The sequence below is a fragment of the Sus scrofa genome, chromosome 12, assembly GCF_000003025.6.
Source record: "Sus scrofa isolate TJ Tabasco breed Duroc chromosome 12, Sscrofa11.1, whole genome shotgun sequence".
In the NCBI taxonomy this organism is placed as follows: domain Eukaryota; kingdom Metazoa; phylum Chordata; class Mammalia; order Artiodactyla; family Suidae; genus Sus; species Sus scrofa.
In genome coordinates, this window is record NC_010454.4 from 54,391,129 (window position 1) to 54,409,500 (window position 18,372).

Sequence of the window (18,372 nt, forward strand, 5' to 3'; positions counted from 1 at the left end):
GACCAAACAGATGCATCTGCGAGCCCTTCTGCGCTGCGCGGCCCCCTTGCAGTCAGGTCTGTCCTTATAATGAGAAATGCTCTCATGCCGAAAACATCTATGACGGACGGTGTAGCAGGTCAGCAAGGGAGACAGGCTGATGGTCGGAAAATGAGACGGGGTCACGGTTCACAGGCTATTCCTGTGCCACCTTCGGCACAAGGACGATGTGCGGCTTCCATCCTCAGTTCGTTCAAGTCCCCGAGTCAAAGAGTCGTTTGTGAAGAGGAACCCAGGTGCCCTGAGTGGGCTGATGAATTCTCTCCACCCTCCCAAAAGTTAAAACTAGCCCTGCCCACAGTTTCCTGTACTGTGGCTATGGGTTTCCGTATCGGTGATCAGCCTGGCGGAGCTCCCGCTGTGGTGCGTTGGGGGTTAGAGATCCTCTGTGGAGGTGTGGGTTCAAGGCCCAGCCTGGTGCAGGGGGTTAAGGATCTGGTGTTGCTGCAGCTCAGATTCCATCCCTGGCCTGGGAACTTCCATATGCCTCAGGTATGGTAAAAAGAAAGGAAAGGAAGAAAGAAAGAAAAAAAAAGATCAACCTAGCCTTGCATTTGGAAGAACAAGTGATTAACTCTCTGCTCTGTCTTGCAGCTCTTGGGTCAAAAGCCCTTGCCCACCCCCGTGCCTTTCTTATGAAGACTGCAATTTAACTTCTATGGCATTTGGACAACCTTTTAGAGAAAGGGCATTTCTTTTCTTTTTTCTTATCCATCCGCTGCTTGAGCCTCTCTTTTGCTAGTATCAAATATGCCCACTGAGTCTTGAATTTCAGTTACTTTTTATTTCTAGAAATTCTATTCCATCTCCTTTCAACGGTTTCACATTAATTTTTATCGCTTCCTATTCTCTGAAGACACTTTCAAACTTATGACCTTCTTTAAATGCAATTGTATGTGATTTTATAATCTCATCTGATGATTCTAATGCCACAAGCCTGCACCGATTGCTTTCTGCGGCTGGTCTTTGCTTGTGTTCTGCTGCTCCCATGGTTATCTTTGACTGTGTGCTGGTCATGGCCCTGAAAATCTTATTTCTAGTTGATTCCTGGAGACCAAGGGGAAACATTCCAGAAGCATTTCATGGTTGTTACCAGCCACCTGGAGCTGGAACAGGTGAGTACGACCCAGGGCGCAAAGGCACAGAGGGCCTTTCTGTGACTGTGACTTGTGAGAACCATAGTTCTCCTTTTCTGGTTCTCTTATCTGTTCAGTGTCAAGGCTGCCTTCTGCACAATCCCCAAGGGCAAGTTTAGATCTATACTCTTTTACCTGAAGGGTGTAGCTCTTTGGGGCCCCACTTTAATGGCGGGGGGTCTCCTATTACATTTCCCAATGAGGTGGGGAGCCCAGGACCTCACCTTCCACCCCTTTGGCTGGCCCTGTCAGGCTATGCAAGTCCCTGAGTCCTGCCTGCAAGTGGGCTTTATCCAATTAAAAAAAGAAACTGCTAGAAAGTACCTAAGAGTTTCAAAGCTGGAAGCAAAATAAAAGGTCGGGTTATTAGGGTGGTTCCCCCAACCCCAAGAATTTCACAGTGCATGGCAATTTGATTCCACAACTCCACGTCTGGGTCAATGCAGACAAAAGCAGGGGCTTGAACTGACACGTGTACACTCGTGTTCCTAGTGGCGCTATTCACAGCGGCCAGAAGGTGGACACAACCCAAGAGTCCACTGGCAGATACATGGATCAACAAGACGTGGTACAGACACACAGTGGGGTATGCGTCATGCCAAAAAAAAGAAGGAATTCCTGACCCACGGTACAACACAGACGAATACTCAAGACCTTATCTAAGGGAAATAAACCAGATACGAAAGGACAAGGAGTATATGGTTCCACTTATCCGAGGGACCTGGAGGAGTCATTTTTGTAGACAGGAAGTAGAATGTTGGCGGACAAGGGCAGCTAGGCCAGGAATGGGGAGTTCGTGTTCCATGGGTACAGCACTTCAGTCTGGGAAGATGGAGAGTTCTGGAAACGGATGGTGGTAGTGAGGGCTCCACAACAAGGTGAACGTACTTCATGCCACTGCACTGCATGCTTAAAAGTAGGTACGATGGTCAATGTTATGTTAGGAGTATTTTACCAAAACGAAACCACTTTATTTTTATCTTTTGTCTTTTTAGGGCCACACCTGAGGCACATGGAGGTTTCCAGGCTGGGAGGTTGAATCAGAGCTAGAGCTGCCAGCCTACACCACAGCCACAGGGGATCCGAGCTGTCACTACAGCTCATGGCAACACTGGATCCTTAACCCACTGATCGAGGTCAGGGATCAAACCCTCATCTTCATGGATCCTAGACAGGTTCATGAACCACTGTCACAACGGGAACTCCACTTTTTAAAAGGCTACTTTTGCCCAGGGCTGCTAAGACCGGTAAATTGCACAGTAGACCTCGTGTTCCCAGGCTTAACATCGATCAGGTAAAGACCCAGAAGTTCATTGCTGGGGGTCCTAAATACACGTTGAACCTCCCTAGAGCCTTGGAGGCTATAGGCTGAACCTCCAGCAATACGCAAAAGGAGCAGATACACAATTGCAAAGGTCCCTTGAAAACATATAAATGCGCATTTTCTTTTCAAGTTAGCTGTGGCCGGTTATTTGGTGTTGATATACCACTGATGGAACACTGTGAAATAAATATTGGGGAAAAATTTGAAGGCATAAAAGAAGGAATTCTCTCTAAAGTTATTTCCATGGAAAAAAATCTGAAGAAATGCCTTCTTTCAGCATCGTTTGTTGTACTTCTGTGGCCTCCCCTTCTGAATGCCTGCATGTAATCTATTTCCGATGCTACATGTAAGTAAATACAAATGGAACATGAGATAAATTTATACTTTGCACACTTGAAGATACCAATGCACGTTTGACAAAACAAACAAACAACAAAACAAAACAAATCCGGAGTTCCTGTCGTGGCTCAGTGGTTAGCGAATCCGACTAGGAACCATAAGGTTGTGGGTTTGATCCCTGGCCTCGCTCAGTGGGTTAAGGAGCCAGCGTTGCCATGAGCTGCGGTGTTGATCGCAGACGTGGCTCAGATCCCGAGTTGCTGTGGCTATGGTGCAGGCCAACGGCTATAGTTCCGATTCGACCCCTATCCTGGGAACCTCCATATGCCACGGGCGGGACCCTAGAAAAAGGCAAAAAGACAAAACAAAAAACATGCATTTGAGTCATTCTGGGAGTCTCTAAATTTTCAACAACAAAAAAGTTAAACAGCTCTGCTCCGAAGATTTTATGAACATTCCTGAACATAAATACCAATACTAGGGTAAAACCATAGAATAAAAAATCTGCAAGAGCAGAACCACTATTCTTCACTATGACATGACAGGCTTGTGCTGAAGGCCACTATGTTGCAAACAGAAAATCTTCCTGTTTCTTTGTGTTCGTTCCGAATTAGTAAAAACCTGATTGCTTAGCACATGCAAAAGACCTCAGGACAGTTGCCACTTAATTGGGAAGGCTTTCCCAATTAGACATATAAAGATAATAGCTAATAGTTGCTCACTCCTTACTCTGGGCTGAACACTGGTCCAAGTGTTATATAATATCTCTGCCTCTACCTACCTACCCACGGATCTATCGCGACATCATCCACATCTTTATCTGCATTAACTCATTCATCCCTTACAACAACACTCTAGGGTAAATACCATTACTATTCCCATTTCACAGACGGAAAAATCGAGGCAAAGCTGTGTGATGTGAATTCGGGCTCTGGAGTCGACACTTTTTTTTTTCTTTTTAGGGCTGCACTGATGGCATGTGGAAGTTCCCAGGCTAAGGATGGAATCAGCACTGCAGCTGCCAGCCTTTGCCACTCACTGCCACAGCCATGCCAAGTCTGGGCTGCATCTGTAACCTACACCACAGCTCGAGGCAACACTGGATCCTTAACCCACTAGCAAGGCCAGGATCAAATCCGCATCCTCTATGTTGGGTCCTTAACCCTTGAGCCACAACGGAACCCTGCCCCCCCCCCCCCCCATTTTTTTGCCCTCACCTGCGGCACGCAGAGGTTTCCAAGCCAGGGATCGAACCCTAGCCACAGCAGTGTCAATGCCGAGTCTTTAACCGCTAGGCCACCAGGGAACTCCCTATGCAATTTCATTTTGATAACCAGGTCATCAACATTTTGCAGCTGAGAAGACTAAGGCTCAGAAAGTTTAAGTTTATGTAAGAATAAAGTGGAGGTGGGAGTGAACCCATTTTTCTGTTGACAAGGTTTCAGGATCTAGTACAAAGAACAAAGTCTCTGTGGTCAGAAGTTTCGAGAAGGCTGGTAAAGCCAAGTCAAGGAGGCTTTGCTCTGGGCAGGAAGCAGAAAGAAACACACGCCTACAGGAGCAGAAGCAGGGAGCGGCTTGGTGTCTGGCGGGTGAGAACTGCCTGGTTGAGGGGGAGCAGACACGTGCTCAAAGGGAAGTAGCTGATGCCCCCAGGCTCCACTTCCTCTGAGATTCCCGAGTCCACAGCTGCCTGGTCTTCCATCAGCCTGTTGTTCTGGATTTCTGTTTAACCACAAACACAGGCAAGGAAGCTACGCATCCCCGGGGGACCCTCACAGAGAGGTCCTTGTTCCAAGACTGGATGGGTCAGAGGCGTCCATTAGACTTTTCATATTGAAAGAGCTCAAGTCAGGCAAAACACGGGCTCAGATCGCTAGTGTTTTTGGTTGGGTTTGGTTTTTTATTTCGTTTTCTTCTAGTGCTCTTGCAAGTCTATTTATAAGAAAGGCATTAGCTTTATAAACGTGGTGCACCTTTGTGAGACGAAGCACGGAGTAACCACCGCTGTGATGACAACCACGGCCCGCACCGTTTGTAGGCACTTACCTGTGGGCAAGGCACTGTGCCCGGGCACGACAGCACTGAGCCCCCACAAACACTGGCATCAGAACTTCTGCAGAAGGGCAAGGACCTACACCAGGACTGCTTGGCAGGCTTATTAAACAACGAACGCTCTCCAGCGCCAACCTAGTGCCACTCAAGCAGAAGCTTGAGGGAGGCCAGGGAATCGCATTTTATGAATCACCCCCAGGGATTCTTATCTTGGCCTGGGAACCTCAATGTACATACACACGGTGTTAGGAAGTAAAGCGACTGCCAAAGATAACATTATTAAACAGAGGATTTGAACTTGGTTGGACTTGACAGTCAGATCTCTTCGCTGCTCTGCGGCTCAAGCTTCGACCATGAAGCTTGGGGCCAAAACAAGGCACAAAATAAGCAAGATCGCTTTTAAAACCCAAGAGTTCTACCACCGCCCATCTGCATCATGTCACACAATTTCCCCAAAATTATGCTATTATGCTCTGTAAGCAAACAGGAAGGTTTCTTGTTTTAAATTAAAAAAAAAAAAAAAAGTTAACAATGTGTAATACTTGCCCTGCACTCGAGAGCATTCATTTCATTTTAACAAGAGTCTTGGATTTTCTGGCCATTTCAGCGCTTCATCAAAAAAAAAAAAAAAAAAAAAAAAAAAAACCAAAACCTGCCTGTATTCAGCTGAGCAACCAAATCCCTGTGGTACCATTCGACCATGGTGGGAACCTCAGCTGCCAGCGATGGGAGAGGCAGAACCGGAAGCCGGCCCCCCTCTTACCGCAGGACGTGGACTTCCGGTCCACCAGGGTCACGCGCCTGGTTTCGGTGCGGAGCTTCTCGTTGGTGTTCTCCACCAGGTTGGCGAGGTCATCAATTATCTCTAGAAAGGAAAGCAGAGAGGCGAGGTTAATACCCCCAGAATGCCTTGGCTCACATCCCCGGTGTCATCGCCGTGCTGGCCCATCCCTGTGACAGTTCTCTCGAGCCCAGTGAGTGAGAGGGCTTGAGAGAACTCAGGGGACCCTTTGAAAGCTGCAGTTCCGACCCCCTAAGGGTGGGAGGGGGAGGGAAGGGCGTACAGAAAAAACCCAGCTCAACACCATTTCAGGACCCAGAGGAGAGATGTCAAAAGTTCAGGGGAAAGAAAGCACGACCCAACACATTTATGCCCCGCCAAGGTGTCACGTGAGTATAAAGGTGACCGACAGATTGCATAGAGGACTTCAGGGACCACGCGGGTCCTTCTTAAGAAAACTTCTCAGTGATGACGTGTAGCCAACCAAGAGGTGAATAAAACAAACAAACAAACAAAAAACAACCCAACACACAGAACTCTGGGCTGGGGAAGTCAAAGGCCATGGCATAAGAAATGATGGCGGGGAGAATGGAACCCATTGAAATACCGAGCTGAGCACCTACAAAGGTATGGATTACAGAAAAGCAGACAAACGTTATCAACAGTGAGGCTGTGATTGGAAGTGAAGCATCGGGAAGCAGCTGCGGGAGGGGAGGAGAACCAAGTTAAGGTGTCCGTTTCCTCGTCACTCGCAGCAGAGTCCTCTCGAGCTGCGGAAAAGTCCAACTTTACGACTTTATAAAAATCCGAGCTTCCACGTGTCATCTAACTTTTTGGTTACCCTTAGATCTCTCAGCAATTACTGCCTCTCCTAACGAATTCTTTATGGGAAGGCTATCTTTCTTATGCTAATCTTTTAAAAGCGGAAAGCACTTAACATGAAAATGTAATTAGACTAGGATCCTAAGGATGTAAAAGCGAGCCCTCTCCCTCCTTTTGTACACACAAATCTATGAGGACGGACTCGGAAGATGTTATCCTGAGGTTAATAATGGGACCCTGGGTGATCTTTTATTTCCTGCGTGGTTTGAATGTCTTAGCATATCGAGCTAGCTCATCCTATTTTTTTTTTTTCAATTTTGGTTCTTTCTCCCTTCTTCCCCGCCCCCTTTTTTAGTGATTACTTCACAGTTACATTTTCCAAACGTTACCCGTTTTCTTAAAGAATGAAATAAAATAAGGAAGTCCAAGAATGTTTTCAGAATGATGTCTGAGCTGAGTTTTGAAGGCCATGTGGGCGAGGAAGCAGGAAGAGGGCGATTCCTGCCAAAAGCATCGCCTGTGACAGGCACAGGAGAGTTGGGGGGTGGGGGAGTCTTTCTTCCAGTTCATACAGCGCTTCCTACTGCCTCTTTTTACCTAGAGACCCCTATTTGTGTATCCTAATTATCTGCTCATCTTTCTTTTACAGAAAGAGCACAACAAACACTGTTCATTTCAATGGTCTCCTACCCCTAGGAGAGTGCCTATGTGTTCGTTTTTATTTTATTTTGCTGTGTATCAGCAAGATATATTCTAGAAGACAAAGGCGATCAATGAATGGGTGTAAAAGATAAAAAGTTCTGAGTAATTTCAAAGTGGTGAATAATTTGCTCCTTCTTAGAAAACTGAATCCAAGCCCAATTTGTCAAATATTATTTACACAACACCTGCCTAGAAAAATGTTTCATGATTATTTAACAATCGATTCCTAACTCTCTACTCTTGTATTCAGCTACATAGTCTCTGCTGGGTTTCCTTTCACCGGATGTATGAGCTCTGTCTAGAGTCTCCTCTTCCTCTTAAATGTTGGTGATACCCAGAGTTTCGGATGTTTTTACTCCATTTTATATATGCATTTTAGTTTACTGATTTTTAAATTTAAAAGCCTGAACATTTTCTGTTCGGCATAGCTCTCTCAAATCCTTGACTCATATAGCCAACGACTTAACTACGCATCTCTACCTCCTTGACATTCCCACAAACATTTGACTCTTAAGGTCTCTAAAATCTTCATCTTGCCCCAAAGGTGACTCCGCTCCCACGTTCCCTGCCTTAGCACTGTCACGCCCTGGCTTGCCCACGATGGACACCTTTGGAGTCCCACGCCTTCTCCCTTCTTCCCCTGACATCCCATCTGTCAGCAACTCTAGCTGATTCTTCCTCCCCAGTATCTTTCAATCCTACCATTTCTCTTAAACTCTGCTACTAATAACTCACAAAATTTTTCCAGTGTTTCTAAAATAATGTCCTAACTTACCTTCTTGTTTATACTCCTGAATCCCTTCAATCCATTCTTCATACTATTAGCCAGGGACATATTCTTTCATATTTCAATTAATTTAAGTAGCCATACATGACTAGTGACTATTCTACTAAACAACATAGTTCAAAAGCAATCACTTTTTTAAAAAAATAAAATCAAAACACACACCCATCACCACCATACAACGACCACCAAGAGAGGTATAGCTTTAAAAAAAAATCATTATAGGAGATAAAACTGAATACTAAATATGCACAATTCACCCAAAAGAAGGCAAGAAAGGAAGCACAGAGAAACAAAGAACAGACTGGACAAAAGACCATAAATACCTAGATGGCAGACTTAAACCCAACCATATCGTATTAAATATAAATGGACTAACTCCTCAATTGAAAGACAAAGAATGTCGGCCAAGATTAAAAACATACAACAAAACTACATGCTTTCACAAGAAACTAACTTCAAATATAAAGCACAGCAAGTGTTTGCATGAGAGAGTTGACATAACAATAGCAGTATCAGACCAGATAGATTTTAAGCCAAAGAGTATGATCAGAGATAAAACAAAAGCTTTCATCACGTGACAAAAATGGAAAAATCCCCATTATTTGAATATTAAGGAAACAATCCCTAAGTAACCCAGGGAACAAAAATGAAATCCCAAATTGGAAAGCAGTTGCCTACGGGGTGGGGGGTGGGGGTGGGGGTGGGGTGGGGTGGGTACAGGAGAATTCCACGATGGGAATTCCCAGGGAAATGCAAATTTAAACCATAATAAGATACTGCTTCACACCCATTATGATGCTAAAATTACAGAGTGAGGATACTAACCATAGGGAAATATTAATTAATACTGAAGGCAACTGCAGAGATGTAGACGTCATTTCTATTCTAGTTAACCACAGCTACTCTATGACCTACAAATGTCACACCTCGGAATTTACCAAACAGGAATAAAAACATATTTCTCATAAAGACCTGTACAAAAATATACACAGCAGCCTCACTCATTAGAACTCAAACTAGAAACCACCTAATACCCATCCACAGGAGAATGGATAAGCCAAGGGTGGTATGACAATACAGTGGAATACGGTTCAGACAGAAAAGCAAAGAGCATCTTTTAAACACAATGACCATATAAATCTCAAAAGCATTCTGTCGGCAAAATAATAATATGCAGTTCATCCTTCCATTTATGTGAAGTATAAAAGGACAAACCTAACCTATTGGACAGATATTAGAAAGCAGTTGCCTCTGGGGTGGGAGTGGGATGGGTACTGACTGGAAACGGACACAGGAGAATTTTCTGGGAGGATGGAAATGTTTCAAATAGTCACAAATACATGCAGCTGTCAAAATGCATAGAACTGAATGCTAAAGATCTCTGCACTTTGCTGTATGTAAATTATACCTCAATGAACAGTGTAAATCGAAACAAGGAGAAGTTCGTGTTGTGGCTCAGGGGGTTAAGGATCTGGTGTTGCCACAAACTGCAAGGTCAAAGATGTGGTTTGGATCCGGTGTTGCTATGGCTGTGCCACAGGCTGGCAGGTGCAGCTCAGGTTGGATCCCTGGCCTGGGAACTTCCATAGGCTGTAAGTGCAGCCATTAAAAATAAATAAATAACAGAAAGAAAGGGAGGAAGGAAGGGAGAAAGAAAGAACGGGGACCTACTGTATGATATAGGGAACTATATGCAATGTTTCGTAATAACCTAGAATGGAAAAGAATATGTAGGCACAGATAACTGAATCACTTTGCTGTATACGGGAAATACAACACTGTAAGTCAACTATACTTCCATCAAAAAGTTGTTTGTTTTGAAATGTGTGTGCATGTCAGGAAAAAAAAAAAACTTCAAGTTTAAAAAATCATGATGCTTCTTTGATTTTCCAGAAAGGAAGGAAGGACAGGCTCAAAGGGGTTTGGTGGTCAGAGAGACCTACATTTGTGTCTGCTGGCAAGACAAAATATATGACTTAGAATAACAAAATTTTTGACCTGCAAGCTCCTTCCCTTCAGAGTGCATCCCCCAGCGGCATCTGCAACCTACACCACAGCTCATGGCAATGTCGGATCCTTAACCCATTGAGCGAGGCCAGGAATTGAACCCACAACCTCATGGATGCTAGTCAGATTCGTTTCTGCTGTGCCATGACGGCAACTCCAGGATGGATAGCCTTTTACTCAACACCCACAGGGCTGGGTAACAGGAAGCTCATGTTCCATGGCTGAGCTAGAGGGCGACCCTGGTCATTATAAGGGTCTGTATTTTGAGCTGAAAATCTGCCTGCTTTTAACATCCACCTTCTCTGCTAGAACGACACATGCCAGGGTTCTTCCTTCCACAAGACAATTCTCCTCACATAACTCCTCTGCCTTGTCTCCACCTGCAGACACCCAGCTTGGATGGTTGACAGAGCCTCGGAGGAGGTGACACCTGGCTCTTGCAACATCGCTGTGTGCTGAACCTGGATCCATCTGCTCAGGTTTGGATTAGTCAACACAAAACACGCTGAGTTTAGATATAGCGGCAGATATAAAAGCAAGTAGTTTGATGTGCCACTCCACATGGCTCTTCAGACTACCCCACGGTAACAGCTAAGCTCCCCAGAGCTGCTCAGTATGTTGTTGTCATGCAAATAATCACACTCGGGATTGCATATGTCTTAATGCCACACATGTAATCTAAAATTCAGACTTAATGAGCTTCTAGCACTGTAAGAAAGTGCAAAATATCCCTTGTCGGGTACGAAATAAATATGTCAGCTGTTACCTGTTAACTGGGATTCTAGATGGAGCTCTCATTAAATCTGTAAATATTTATAACTTAGAGGTAAAGAAAAAAATTGAAGGAGATTAGCTAAGCAAAAATCAGTAGTCAACGCTGAAGGGGTTCATATGTTTTGTTTTGTTTTCTTTTTAGGGCTGCACCTGTGGCATATGGTAAATTCCTAGGCTAGGGATTCAATCAGAGCTGCAGCCACAGCCACCCCAGATCCGAGCCACACCTGCGACCTGTGCCACAGCCTTTGGCAAGGCCTCATCCTGAATCCACTGAGCGAGGCCGGGGATTGAACCCAAATCCTCATGGATACTTAAGCCGCTGAGCCACAACAGGAATTCAGAAGGGGTTAATGTTTTCATCTCAGCCTAAACACAAAGTTTTTCGTCTTGATTGGTAAATCCCATCTGATTACTAGTTTATTTGTTTTGAAGGAAAAAACAAAACTATTTTAAAGTGATAAAAATGATTTCACAGCAGTTTATAAGTGAGAGGGAACAAGAGTCCAAGATTATCCACACACCCCAGGAGTCACAGCTACGGACTCCTTTCTAAGATTTTGACATAAACATATATATTTTTTATGTAATTGCAATATATGAGCCTTTTGCCCCCTGTTAACGTATCATTTGTACTCTTTCATGTTGTTACAAAGTCTTTAGAGTTATAATTTCTAATGGTTACAAAATATTCATTCCATTAAATAAACATTCATTAAAAATAGCCCACTGTGGGAAGCTTAGGCTCTTTCCCTATGTCTCCATAATGAGTCAATGAATTCTTTCCTCCATTTTCATCTTCCTTCTCATGTATCATTTCCTGAAGTTAACTAAATGTGATGATGACTGCCCCATGGATGGTGCAAGATACCGCCACATCGGTTTTTACAAGGGTTGTGCTGCCACTGCTGGCTGGCTTGACAGAATTCACCCCACTGGGCAGCATGACCTCACAGGGCAGTTCCCAAGGGTGGGGAGCCTGGGGGAATTCCCACCTTGCAGCCTGGTAGCTTCTAAGGGGGGAATTTCCCCAGCCACTGTCTATTAGGAGCAAATTAAACACAGGTTTCAGACTATAGGGCGAGAAAGCACCACTGACTTGTTCAGATTCCTGACAGTACAGCCTCCAAAGAGCAACTGCTATTTTGCTTCCCGGTAACTATTTGCATCGAGAAAGCTTATGTTTCTATCATATGTTAACTTGAGATACCAAGTGCCAATCCAACACAGAATGGGGAAAATGGACCATGTAACGTGGGACAAGAAACTGAGAGGACCGAAAGAAGAAAGATATATTTTCCAGATCCAAATAATACATCTGAATCTAATTGTGTTTAAGTTTTTCCTCTGTTCAATTATAGCTTTAGGACAGCCTATCTAAGAGCAGAAAGCATGCTGTACATTTTCAGCTAAGTTTGGTGCCTTTTTGTATTCCTAGTGGAAGCTGGCACTCCCAAAGTCCTTATGTTATTATGCCTTTCCCTTACATCACTAATGACATGTGAAGACAAACATTGAAAAGACTCACTCTGGAGGTCCCTTGTGCCTCAGTGGATTAAAGACCCGGTTCTGTCACTTTTGTGGCTCAGGTTGCTGCTGTGGCGTGGGTTCGATCCCTGGCCCAGGAACTTCTGCATGCCTCAGGTGTGGCCATAAATAAATAAATAAATAAATAAACTTAAAAACAAAAACAAGGAATAAAGACCTTTTCTTGAGGGCATTAGTTTAACTCCCGTTATTCCCCACAATGGAAACTCAACATGCAGCGGATGACAATACGCTTCTCTGCACACTAGGGAACCAGGGACAGAAAGAAGGGCAATCTGTGACTCAGCAGAGGAAGAGGAACATCTCAGCCACAGTGCCCTGTGACAGGGCAGCTGGCGGGGAGTCCCTGCACCCCCAGACAGAGCTTCTGGGAAGCACTTGAGCTTTGGAGGCCTAGGCCTACTCGCGTCTTAAGCAGGGACAGGTGGGCCAGGCTGGGCAGAAAGCACAGGCAAATTTCCTTCTTCACCCACCATTAGGCCCGTGGTCCCTCAGTCTTCCATCACTGGGGTGAAACATATAACGGAGGCCAACGTGACGGTTGAACTCTTCTCACCTTCTAACCACAGACTCACTGACCTCTGTGTGTGAAGAGGAGCAACAAGCTAATGGGATTAATAAAGAGCAAGCATTCCAGGAAAAAACCTCACTTCCACCCTAGAAAATACAATTCCTTCTAGAAAAGGAGGCACCTTGAGAAAGTGGTTTCTTTTTTAAAAACAAGATTCAAGAGGTCACAAAATTGGTGTAACAGAATAGAGCCACAATGAGAAACCAACTAAGTTTTAAGAAAGAGTACTTAGAAACACTTTGTCAAAAACCACAGTGTAGGAGTTCCCGTCGTGGCGCAGTGGTTAACGAATCCGACTAGAAACCATGAGGTTGCGGGTTCGGTCCCTACCCTTGCTCAGTGGGTTAACGATCTGGCGTTGCCGTGAGCTGTGGTGTAGGTTGCAGACACGGCTCGGATCCCGCGTTGCTGTGCCTCTGGCGTAGGCTGGGGGCTACAGCTCCGATTAGACCCCTAGCCTGGGAACCTCCATATGCCGCGGGAGCAGCCCAAGACATAGCAACAACAACAACAACAAAAGACAAAAAGACAAAAAAAAAAAAAAAAAAACAAACACAGTGTAGGGAGCTAAAGATTGGAATCTAAATAAAAGATTTAATTAGAAAACAAATTGGAATAATCTCCTGGAAGTCACAGAAAAAGGTTAAAGAGGACGAAATATGGGAGGGAAAAAAAAAAAAAAAGAAACAGATCTGGATAGAGATCTAGGAAAAGAGAAAAAGCAAGAGTAACTGAAGAGATAATAAATTTTCTTTTTAACAAGAACCAGAATCTCATAATAATCAAAACTTCCAAGATCCAATCCAAAACTAGGCAGCATAAGAAGCACCAGAAAATCTCAAGATGCAAGAGAAAAGGACAATCAGCAAATGCCAATGCTGAGATGACACAGTTGCTGGAATTAACTGACAAAGACTGTAAAGCAGCTGTAATAAAAATGCCTCAACAAGCAAAGGTGAACACTCTTGAAACAATAGACAGTTTCAGTAAACCAACCAACCAGAAAATAAAGAACCAAATGTCAATCACAAAACTGAAAAATATAAGAACTAAATTAGACACACCCACTGGATGGGCTCAGTAGCAGTACAGAAATGACAGAGGAAAGAGGCAGTGAACTGGAAGGCAGGTCAGTAGAAATGATCAAATCTGAACAATTAGGAGAAAAGGCAGGGGATGACCATAGCCTCAGGGATCTACAGGACAATGGCGAAAGGTGAAACATTCATGTATGTCATCAGAGTCCCAGAATGAGAGGAAAAGAGTGTGGGGCAGCAAAAATATTTGAAGAAATATGGCTGAAATTTTCTTAAGTTTTGCAAAAAACATAAACCTATACCTTCAGAAGCTCAGAAAACCCCCTGAAAGATAAACACAGAGAAACCCATTCTTGGACACATCAAACCCAAACAGCTAAACACTAAAAACAAAGGAAAAAAAAAAAAAAACCTTGAAAACGACCTACCACAATGACATATTCCTTCCAGGGGAATAAAGATTGGAAAGAATGTGGATTTCACACCAGAAATCATGGAGCCCAGAAGAAAGGGTAACATTTTTTAAATGCTGAAAACTGTCCACACGGAATTTTATATCCAGCAAAAATATCCTTCAGGAACAAAGGTGAAAGATATTCTCACATGAAGAAGTTAGAAGACAATTTGTCGGCAGAAGGGAAATTGCCCCAGCAGAAAATCTGGAATGTCAGAAACGAAGGAAGAGCAGAGAGAGAACTTCATCTTATTAACAAATGGAGAACAGAATCTTCTCCGATTAAGTTCTCTGTTTGAAAGCAAAACTCATGATGTCTGGTTTTCAATGCACAGAAGTATCTTACATACTTATGAGAAGGAAGGGTAAACGGGCTGGAGAGCTAAGGTTTCTATACCTCATCTGACAAGATAAAATACTGATTCTATGTAGACTGCAGAAAGTTGAGTATAGGTATTGCCACCTCTAGGAACCACAAATACAATCTGTACAAAGATACATAGCAAAAAACACAGCAGAAAAATTAAAACCGGGTTACTCTAAAAGTTCCTCTGTATGATCCCATTTATATGAGAGTCTCCAAAAAACAAAACTACGCTGATGGAGAGCAGCTCGGCTGGTGGTCACCGAGGGCAAAAGAACAGCACGGGGTAGATTTCTGGACCAGTGGAGCTGTTCTGTGTCCTGGGTGTGGTAGTGGTTACCCAAATCTACACGTGTGTTCAAAATCACAGCACTACACAAACACGCATACAGTCAAGTGTTCAGGGAAAAAGAACCCTAGAAGGGAATGTGCTGCAGGAAAGAGGGTGGCGCGTACCATGGCTCTGGGTTGGCAGCTGGGCTTCAGGTGTGGGAGAGACGGGAAGGAGGGCGCCCTGTGTTTGAGCTGCAGGGCTGACCGCGCGCCAGAGCGTGGGGAAGGGAAGGCGGCCAGACCATACCAGTGTGTTACTGAAAGATCATGCTACATAAAACCCAAACAACTACTGCTAATATTCACTGGAAACTTGCTACATACTAAAGTCACTGCTTTTTTTGTTTGTTTTTGGCCTCGCCTACAGAAGTTCCTAAGCCAGGGCTCAAACTTGTACCATAGCAGTGACAAGGTGGGATCCTTAACTAATAGGCCACCAGGGAACTCCTAGGTTGTTGTTTTCTAATATTGAGTTGTATATAGTTATAAGGTTTAAAATATTCTCTATAATGCTCATATTAATGTCATTGTATTTAATTAAATATAAACCTCGATGTAGGTATATATTCTTTATGTTGATAGCTCTTTTTCATAGTTCTAAAAGTACCTATTCATATTAAAAATAAAAACTAAAATTCTATTTAACAACAGTAAGTTCATGCTGACAGGTGAAGCTTGTTTTGTGAAGAGTAAATTGCTACTCGAAGCAGGAATATGATACAGGCTGATGTACAGGTCCTTTGGGTTTGTCCTGCTTTTCTCTATTCCAACTGGGGAGACTTCCTTCGTACAGTGCACAGTTACAGCCTTTGGCCTTCTCTTGGAAGCAAATATACCATCACGTATTAAGAACACCTCCTTTTCTCATCGGCCAAGGACTACTGGGACCTAAGACAATTACAAATACAAATGGCTAGAACTGCATGACAAGCCACAGTTCAGTGGGCATCCTGATACTCCACAATATTCTTTTAATGTTTACATATTATCAATAGTAGAGAGAAAAAAAATTTCTAAAGTCATTTGAAAAAAAAAACAAAAGAACAAAAAAAAACCCACAGAGCTCAAAGAAGACACCATCAATCCTAAATTAAAGACAATGCTGGAATTCCCACCGTGGCTCAGTGGAAGCGAATCTGACTAGTATCCATGAGGACACAGGTTCGATCCCTGACCTTGCTCAGGGGGTTAAGGATCCGGCATTGCCATGAGCTGTGGTGTAGGTCACAGACGCAGCTTGGATTAGGCATTGCTGTGGCTCAGGTGTGGGCTGCAGCTACAGCTCTGATTCAACCCCTAGTCTGGGAACCTCCATATGCTGCAGGTGCGGCCCTAAAAAGACAAAAATAGGAGTTCCCGTCATGGCGCAGTGGTTAACGAATCCGACTAGGAACCATGAGGTTGTGGGTTCGGTCGGTCCCTGCCCTTGCTCAGTGGGTTAACGATCCGGCGTTGCCGTGAGCTGTGGTGTAGGTTGCAGACGCGGCTCGGATCCTGCGTTGCTGTGGCTCTGGCGTAGGCCGGTGGCTACAGCTCCGATTCAACCCCTAGCCTGGGAATCTCCATATGCCGCGGGAGCGGCCCAAGAAATAGCAACAACAACAACAAAAGACCAAAAAAAAAAAAAAAAAAAAAAAAAAAAAGACAAAAATAAAGACAATGCTAAATGCGTTGACATAGATCACCTTAATTTAGACAATTAAGCAACTTTACAATTGCGATAAAACTGCTGACCTCAGCAGTCTTCCTAGTCCTTCAATAAAAAGTTCACTAAAATGTAAGCCATATCAGAACGCTTGCTAAATAAGGTAATAATAAAAATACACTTCCCGTTATTTTAGAAAACTGGAATCCTGGTGATTAAGTGCTCAGCTCTGACTGAATGATTTAAAGATAATCAACAGGTTTCTTAGCACCTCTCATGGCATAAAAAGGCTACATACCGTTTGAGTCCAATTACATGGCTTTATGGAAAAGGCATAATTATAGAGACGATACAATGACCAGTGTGTGCCAGGAGTCCGGGAGGGAGAAGCGTGGGATGGACAGGTGAAGCGGAGGGGATTTTAGGGCGGTAAAAAAAAAATCCTGTGCCACACGGTAACGGTAGATACGTGACATTAAGTATCTGTCAAAACCCACCCAACGGGAAAGCACAGAGAGCGAACCTGAATGAATGTTAATTTTAAAAGAAGTCACTTAGGAGGCTGGGGATTCGAGGAAGGAACACAGACTGGGACACACACATTCAGCTGTGGTATAAATGTATGATGCAACCTCCCTGCAAAGGGTGGGTAGAAAAGGGGATGACCAAACCCTCTGGAAATGAGGGGAGTCTGTAAGACTAAAGGCAAAGGCACCGGCATGTAAGCACTGGACCCCAGGTTGATAAAGGGGTTTTCCAGGGGGTACGAGTTAAAACTCCAACGGTCTGAGTGAAGTAAGTCAAAGAGAAAGACAAATACCATATGATAGCACCTATATCTGGAATCTAATACACGGCACAAAGGAACCTTTCCACAGAAAAGAAACTCATGGACTTGCAGAATAGACGTGTGGTTGCCAAGGGGGAGGGGGAGGGGGAGGGAGTGGGGTGGTTGGGGAGCTTGGGGTTCATAGATGCAAACTATTGCCTTTGGGATGGACTAGCAATGCGATCCTGCTGTGTAGCACTGGGAACTATGTCTAGTCCCTTATGATGGAGCCTGATAATGTGCAAAAATAGAATGTGTACATGTATGTGTGACTGGGTCACCATGCTGTACAGCAGAAAAAAAAAACTGTATTGGAGAAATAACTATTAAAAAAATAATAATGAAAAAAAATTCCAACAGTGCTTATGCATGTATATGGAAGTGAATAGTTAAGAAAATGGAGGGTGGATGGTGAGAGCCCAATTCTCACTGTTGGAGTGAAATTTACAGGTAAGCAAGCAGAGGAGGCTGGGACAATCCATGGGGTCATGAATGAGACTTAGACATGAACTTCCGTCTGCCTTGAGACAAAGGCGGTGACCTGTGGATACACGTACACACACAGGGCAGCACACATACGTGCATTTCTACGCTTTGTCAGCTGAAAAGGCATGAAAAACAAAATACCCCAGGAGCAACCAGCACATTCAGTACCCAGATCTTGGTTTTAAGGCCCCTGTCCAGTAAAAAGAACAGATGGCTCTTGGATTCAGGCAGGAAATACACAAGCTAAGTTTCAAGTATGTGGTAGGACCAGAAACCAAGGAAGTGCTTTAAAAAACAACCAACAAGAGCAGTGTGTGTGTGGGGGGGGGTTCTGTTGTG

At 44.0% G+C, this 18,372-nt stretch overlaps 1 long non-coding RNA gene across 5 annotated transcripts in view; it reads right to left on the minus strand.

The window, feature by feature from the left end:
- The window catches only part of STX8, a 247,681-nt gene that overhangs the window by 94,141 nt on the left and 135,168 nt on the right, over positions 1-18,372 (minus strand). For 3 of the 5 annotated variants that reach the window (XR_002336831.1, XR_002336830.1, XR_002336833.1), the window contains exon 8: positions 5,657-5,758. This is a non-coding gene — a long non-coding RNA (syntaxin 8). Of the gene's footprint in view, positions 1-5,549; positions 5,759-18,372 lie in introns of all 5 variants that reach the window. The other 2 variants (XR_002336829.1, XR_002336834.1) reach the window with 1 other exon arrangement.